The sequence below is a fragment of the Cryptomeria japonica genome, chromosome 11 (genome assembly GCF_030272615.1).
Source record: "Cryptomeria japonica chromosome 11, Sugi_1.0, whole genome shotgun sequence".
Lineage (NCBI taxonomy): Eukaryota > Viridiplantae > Streptophyta > Pinopsida > Cupressales > Cupressaceae > Cryptomeria > Cryptomeria japonica.
This window is the reverse complement of record NC_081415.1, coordinates 520,758,756-520,766,830: the sequence shown is the minus strand read 5'-3', so window position 1 is coordinate 520,766,830 and position 8,075 is coordinate 520,758,756. Positions and strand designations below refer to the sequence as shown.

General features: G+C 39.8%; 1 long non-coding RNA gene across 1 annotated transcript; it reads right to left on the bottom strand.

The window, feature by feature from the left end:
* Positions 1 to 1,083: 1,083 nt before the first annotated feature.
* LOC131070482 (uncharacterized) lies at positions 1,084 to 4,315 on the bottom strand. The gene is made up of 9 exons (XR_009112338.2): positions 2,853 to 4,315; positions 2,664 to 2,738; positions 2,493 to 2,570; positions 2,310 to 2,408; positions 2,142 to 2,207; positions 1,785 to 1,877; positions 1,621 to 1,689; positions 1,464 to 1,529; positions 1,084 to 1,357 (listed from the first exon to the last, which is right to left on the bottom strand). It is a non-coding gene; the product is annotated as an uncharacterized LOC131070482 (long non-coding RNA).
* Positions 4,316 to 8,075: the final 3,760 nt, after the last annotated feature.

Genomic DNA, 8,075 nt, shown 5'->3' with positions numbered 1-8,075 from the left:
AGACAAGGGAACACCTAGCGTAAAAATGGCCACCCAGATGCGCTCGCGTTGACGGTTCATTCCCACGACAAGCAGAACGAAAGATGCACTATTTTGCCACCTCTCACTTATAGTTTTTGACGGTTTTTGATGCGATAGAAAAAATCTCACCACAAGAAAACGGAATTGAGTTGCCTGAAAATGAGAGTGAATTTTTTAGGCAGAAACAACATGACCCCATAGGTTCACATGGATCATCCATAAGTGCCGCGGTCTCTGAGTTACGGGACGTCAAAGTTTGGCTGTTTTTTCCACTTTGAGCGCTCAAGGGAAAACGTCGCTACGAGTTGGCTCGTAGTGATCAGACATCTTGGGGAGTGAGACATGGGTACACCTAGCATAAACCGGGCCACCCCGATGCGCTCGCATGGACGGTTTGTTCCCACGACAAGCAGAATGAAAGATGCACTATTTTGCCACCTCTCACTAACGGTTTTTGATGGTTTTTGATGCGACAGAAAAAATCTCACCACAAGAAAACGAAATCAAGTTGCCCGAAACCGAGATAGGATTTTTTAGGCAGCGACAACACGACCTCATTGGTTCACATGGATCATCCATAAGTGCTTCAACTCTTATTTTATAGGTGAATTGGATGAATAGGTGTGTCTCTTACCCTAAGGCCGACTTGTTATGGAATAAAATTTAAATGAAAACCTTACCTAAGCCGACTCATCCTTAGATAAATTTCAAATCTGCTTTGTGTGCTCAAATCATGTCTTAATTGGTTCTTGAAATGATGAACTTCACTCCATAAGCATGAGTTTATGAAATTATAACTTCACTCCAATCTCTTCATGCATGAAGGACTCAAAGCAAATTCACTCAATCAAAATACACAATGTCAACATTATCGGTATCAGTACTTGGGTATACACAATATGAGCAATATATAGTTTAAAAGTATACGCCATATGAGTTACAAGTAATGAACAAATTGGATCACATTTCAAGACATATACACAATGAACAAATTTGATCACATTTCAATAGAAAATAACTAAGTTTCAGGAATATCATGTTTCATATATATCAATGAACAAATTGGATCGAATATCAAGTTTCATATTTATAAAAATGAACAATAATCGTGTACATATATCAAAAAATGGCACAGATGCCAAATCAATAATAGTTACAAAAATGTGGCATGTGCCATGTCTGTCAAAGTCGATATATACATATACAAATGTCGAATATATAAAAAATTGGTCCTTCAATGACCACAACTATGACTATATGTCTCTAGCGGTATCTATGACTCTGGCGGATCATCAAAATCGAGCCTCTTCGAAGCAGTACGTGACTCTGCAGGTGGCTGCACAAGGACAATTCAAATGTCGAATCAGATATATTTTCTCAATATAACATCAAAATAACTAAATACTGAACTCTAAATTGTTTGAAGTTGAAATGTTGATTACCTCATCTCTGTCTTCTGCAATTCGGTGAGGCTGAAGATCCGTGGGATGTCCTGAAGGAGGCTGTAACTGGTAAAACAACATTAATACATGTTAATGACATATATATCAAATAACACATAATAACTAAAAATGAATAGACTAAAAAACTAAAGCATACCGGAGCCTCAGATGGATGTGATGTGGTCGTAGGAGGCAAAGTCACAGATGGATCAGTTACGACCATTTCCTATATCCATGGTAAGTGATCCAAAAGGAGTTAAATAGACGGTTTCAACTCCGTTGTGCACTTAGTGAAAAGGAGTTGATCTAAGACAGACATACCTTTTGCCTTGGTCGTGTTGGATCCTATAATATATGTGTAGGACTTCTATTGAAATGGAATGGTAGAATAACAGTAGGAAGTTTGGAAGGGGCCTGTAATAGTTTAAATACAATGATACAAGTTAATAACCCAAAGTTGTTGGCAAACTAGATAAAACAAATATTTTTAACATATGTAGAAAAAATGCACACCGAAGACTCATATAGTACTCCTGTAATCTTAGGAGGCCTAGTCAAATCTGATGCAACTATTACCATTTCCTGTATGAAAAATGATAACATATGATATAGACATAAAATGATTTAGTTATTTCGAACAAGCAAGAATGCAATCCAAAGTGAATATGAAGATATCACCTCTTCCCTCTGTTGAACCTCATCAACATCAGGTGCATTCATTAATTCCGTAAACCCCATATGTTTCTGTATATAGAACAACTAAATTAATTGCATTTATCAATATCTACATATACATGTTTAATCATAATACATTTCAACAATTGAATTTAAATTGTAGTGAATTACCTTATGTCGTTTGGGTGTCCGAGAGGATATATTTTTCTACCTCGAAGTGCTAGAGGATGGCTTTCTGACACGAGATGTCCTTGAGGCAAGTGGGGTAAACTAATGGAAATAAATTAACATAAGGGAAAAGAGCATGTATTTAATATATAACTTAAGTAAAAAATATATAAATCTAAATGGTACCGCATAGCTATCTTGGCCAAAGTCAATGGCTGAAAGCGTGATATCATCAAGTTGGGACATCTCAGCCACTGATAAGCCCTACAAAATATCAAGTAATGATACATATAATTAACAAAATATATTTTGAATCCAATGTATCATTATATTTTTAACAAATTTACAAATCTTTACCTCTGGTGGCGAAACTACTTGTGACCGTGGAGTCAACTGAACAGTATGTGGTATACTCCCACCACCTATTGCACCCTACAATGCATTTTATTTATATGTCACTTTAAATTGTTCTAAAAATAAAAATTCATTTCTTTTTATAAGATTGTCACTTAATTGATAACATGTCATAAACAGAATTAAACGCACCTGTGTCTGATAGAGAGGGTACAACATATTGAGCAGTTTGTCGGTGAGGGCCACATCCTATGCAGTGGAAGCATGGCATCTACTCCTGCAACATGTACACGAATGAGATGTCCCACCATCCTCATCCGCGTTAGTGTCTACCCCAAAACAGACACCCTGGCAGGTGGGCACATATGCTGAATGGGTTGGCTCGTGCCAAATGATGCATGAGGTGCTGCTGATGAAGGAGGTGCCGTTGAGGAAGGAGGTGTTGCTGATGAAGGAGGTGTAGCTGATGAAGGAGGTGCTGCAGGTGCTGGTACATCCTCTGCTCCAACCAGCTGTGTGCCATGCTGAACAATGACATCAGTCAATGATGTAGCTGCCTGAAGAGTTTGTAATTCCATAGATTCCTTCAAGGATATAGGGACAATGACATGAACCATGTGTTTAAGAGCTGTACGCCTCCTATGTTGTGGGTCTACCATCCTATGGGCCCTAGGTCTATCCTACGCAGAGCCTCTCCCTCTACCCTGAAATTGTCGGATGTCAAATTAATTCGGCTTCTCGCCGAGGACAAACTCACAATACAACTTTCTCAAAAAAATATAAAGGCACCTCCCAATTATTACAAGGTGGTTGGTCAAAGACCATATACCACCTATCCTAAAAAGCTTCTTTCAACCTAGCATGAACACACCAATGTATAGGAAACCGAGTCGTATTTAGTTCTAGGTTGTTAATGATAACGGGATCGATGAAAATAGCACATATGTCAGCTTTACCTATGCCCTTTTTCTTCACTTGATCATATGACAACCCATCCGCATAAAATGTTCGACATCTATCCCTCCATGAACCCCATTTCGTAACCTCCCTAGATACCTCATTTGCACTATTAGCCATTGTTTCTAGTGTTCTGGCAAGGGTTGAGTGGTGCTCAAGCCTAGAGGCCCTCAATCTATTCACCAATATAGAAATTTGGGCACTATTTTGTGTAAGGCGATTGATGAGATCATCTTGTGTGACATCTACATGATCTAATGGAGGATGTGGAGGGTTTCGGGGTGGCGGTGGTTGTTGAAGAGCAACATTTTCAGGACTTTGAGGGTTTTCTTGTTGCTCTTGTGCAATGTTAATAGGGTTTTCTTGTGTTGCTTGTGTAGGAAGAGGTCTTTGTTGTCTATTTCGTTTTTGGGGATTGCTTGAAGAATTTGACATCAAATTAATAAAAACAAAACTTAAATAAATTAAAAAACCCTAATTTAATTAAAATGCAAAGAAAAATAATCAAACAAATCAAACCTTACCCGTTCGACGGGGTGCCATTGTTGAAAATTGCTCTTGATGTTGGGAAAATAAAAAATAGCTCCAAACCCGTGCGAGTTCTATTCTTTTTTGGCTTCTCCTTGCTATTGTTCCACAGGTTTTGGCGTTGAAAATGGCCAAAACCCGTGGCCTACACAAAAGAAATATGTTTCTCAAAACCCGTACTTTAAATTTTTTTATTTGGGTTTTGAGGAACTTTTATTTATTTTTATTTTTTTCTCTCTAGGCTTGGTGTTACCAAGCCTAGCACATTTTTGAAATTTTAGAACCCGCACGAGTTATGAATTTTTATTTTTTTTTGGCATGTGGCCACTTTTCTGTTCACCATCTTGGTGCACTTACCCCACTCCTCCATCAGAGGATAGCCACATGCAAGTCCAATGAATAACCTTACAACGAAATTTATCCAAAATTCCTTGCCAAAAATCTCCACACTGAACCCCCAAATCTAAAGGAATCCCGAGGTACAACAAAGGAAGAGACCCCGTCTGAAATCTGAGGATCCTGGCACTCCTATTCTGAATAAGTCGAGGGGTATTAAAGAAATATATGGATGATTTATCTTCATTAATTTTCTGACCCGAGGCTTTGCAATAGATATCCAAAGCTCTCCTGAAACTCATTGCCTCATTGATTCTGGCCCTACACATCAAATCTGTGTCATCCACAAACTGAAGATGGGAGTAGGGAGGTAGAGCATTACTCCAACTCCAGCCCTGAATAAGACCACGTCTCACATGGGACGTGAGAAATCTACCAAGACCTTCAGCCATGAGAATAAATAAATAGGGAGAAAAAGGGTCCCCTTGCCGAAGCCCCCGCGAAGCGCTAAACAATTTTGAGGGTTCCCCATTAATAAGAACTGAGAAAGAGGTAGAAGTCACACAACTAAGAACTCAATTCACCCACTCTTCTCCAAAACCAAAAGCCAAAAGGATCTTTTGTAAGAAATCCCAACTCACCCTATCATAAGCTTTGGCCATGCCAAGTTTAATACACATAGCCTTCTCCTTAGAGGAAGCCATCGAATGAATAGCCTCCATTGCTATCACAACTCCATCAAGGATTTGTCTTCCATTAATGAAACCACCTTGCTCCTTAGAAACCAAAGTGCAGAGGAGAGGTTTGAGTCATTCATCAATCAATTTAGTGATTATCTTGTAGACAACATTACATAAAGCAATAGGCCTGTACTGATCCAAGCTATTAGCTCCCTCCTTCTTAGGAATGAGAGCCAAGAAGGTAGAATTCATAGATTTGAGCATTTGTTTATTCCTATGAGATTCTTGAACCACATCTAGAAGATCATACTTTATAATCTCCCAAAATTCTTGGAAAAACTCAATAGGAAACCTGTTAGGGCCAGGAGCCTTGCCTTTTTTCATTTAAAACACAACCCCCTCAAGTTTAGACAATAAAATGGGGCACAAGAGAGCATCATTCATTTCAACAGAGACAAGAGGAGGGATACAGTTCAGGATGGCCCTCTCTTCCACCATAGCTTCAGGATCCTCTTTGGTAAACAAATTAGAAAAAAAACTGACAACTTCCATAGCAATTTCTTCTTTAGATGAAAGATGAACCCCTTCTGAAGAAATGAGAGAGGTAATAGAGTTACCATACCTACGAGCCTTAACATAATTATGAAAAAAAACAGTGTTTCTATCACCTTCATGGAGCCAATCCACACGAGAATTTTGTTTCCAGAAAATCTCCTCACGCAGCTCCCACTCTTCTAAGTCCTTTAGAGCAAGGGACTCGGCCATACTAAGCTCCACAATCATCCCTTGATCCCTAATTTGACGTGTAGCCTCATCCAGCTTGGATTGAGCTGCCATCTTGTGTCTATGCAGGTTCCCAAAACATTGTTTATTCCACCTCTTCAGCCTATATTTTACATGTTATAATCTCTTCCCAAAGGAGTACATAGCCTGCCCGTGGGCAGGCACCCCTTCATACCACCAATCAACCATAAGATCCCTCAATGACTGATCATGAAGCCACATCAATTGAAATTTGAAAGAGGGATTTTTGGAGTTTCTAAAAGATGTAATAGAAAGCTTAATAGGCCAATGATCAGAACCTCTCCAATCAAGAATTTCTGAACTGGTGGACCACCTATCATGCACCCAAAAGCAGGAAACCAAAAATCTATCAAGTCTTTCAGAGATAGCCTCAACACCACTCCTATTATTCCATGCAAAGACACTATTAATTGGCTTCACATCAATGAGATTCAAGAGACCAATATTATCTCTGAGTAAATTTGAGGAAGGATCAAGCCTAAATAACCCACCTTGCTTTTCCTCCAAACTAGTAATGACATTAAAATCTCCAGCCAAAATACAAGGGAGAAAAGGATCCCGAGCCCGAAATAAATTGATGTGAGCCCAAAGATGGGACTTACCCACAAGATCAATAGGAGCATAAATATTAGAGAAGAGGCATCTTTCTCCTGTCTCAAAGCTAGAAGCGACCATAGAAATGGAAGACCTGCTAGAAAACCACCACAAAGGGGAAACTTTCCTTGGGTTCCAGAAGCAAGCAACCCCCCTGAACTACCATGAGAGCTCACTCCCTGCCAAAGGCCCTGGGGCCAAACATGCAAAGCACAACTGGCCAAACCATCCACTGAAATCTTGGTTTCCTAAATAAAAACAACATCAAGAGACTCAGAGTCAATTAATCTGCGAACAACCTTTTGTCTAGGGATGTTGTTCAACCCCCTTACATTCCATGAGAGCACAATCATTTATGTGGTTGAGAGAAGTGAGAATCAATGGGCTTCACAGACCCTGACTCAACCAAAGTGTCACCAATAAGCTTAACCTTTTCCTGATCCGTTTTTCGTCCACTACTTAAAGGTTTGTCTAAAGAACCCTTTTTGAGGATCTTCTGCTACAAACCTAAAACAGGTGGGGTTTTGTTACTCTTCACTGAACTTGAGGCCACTATAGTGGAAGGAGGAGTAGACGCCATGACCACTGCACCTTCAGGGACCTGTGACTCATTAAGATCTCTGTTATCTTGAACATGGGAAGGCAAATTCGTAACCATTTGAACATCCCGTTGATTCTCCAAAGATAGGGCCCGACCCTCTTTCTTGGAATCCCCATCCAGCACCTCATGCTGAAATTGGGCACCCAAGGACATTTCAACTGGAACTCCTTCCTCTTGGACCAAATCCTCTAGAACCTCAAACCTATTTAGGGTGACATCATTTTGCCTATCCAACCAGGTTCTCTTCTTTCCCTTGTCTTTATTTCGAGGTTTCACAGGAATGAAGCAATCCTTATTAGCAAGACCATTAGGCAAAGGGGCTTTCCCCTTATCTTCCCCCATAACAAAGTGAGGAGGATCGGAAACAACCGGTTTAGAAGATTTATTTCTGGGACATCTTCACTGTAAATGACCATATTCATGACAAATTCTGCATCTAAATGACAGGGTCTCATAGTCCAATTGTTGGATCCAAGATGTCCCCAAACAGATTCCCATAGAGTCTGGCAAAGGATTATTTAAATCAACTTCTACACATATGCGAGCGTAGGAAATTACCTTTCGATCTTGAGTTTGTGAAGTCGAACCCACAGGTTTACCAAGAAGCAGTGAGATTGAGTGAAGAATATCTTATCTCCAGAACTCCAGCGGAAGCCTCGGCAATCGAATCCACACAGGCACACGAGAGGGAAGCTCCTAAGCAAAATTAAAGCTAATATGCCAGGGTTTGATAAAGAGTCCCACCTGGTTGAAAAAATAAGGGCTACCCTCAAAAGCCTTGTTCCTGTCTGTCAGGTTGGATAAAATAACCAGAAAATAGTTATTGGCTGCCATAAGTAGCTCCATGCCTCCTTTAGGATTCCAGACATGACATGCCCAAGACTCTAAAACAAGTATAGAGAGGCGAAGACTGAT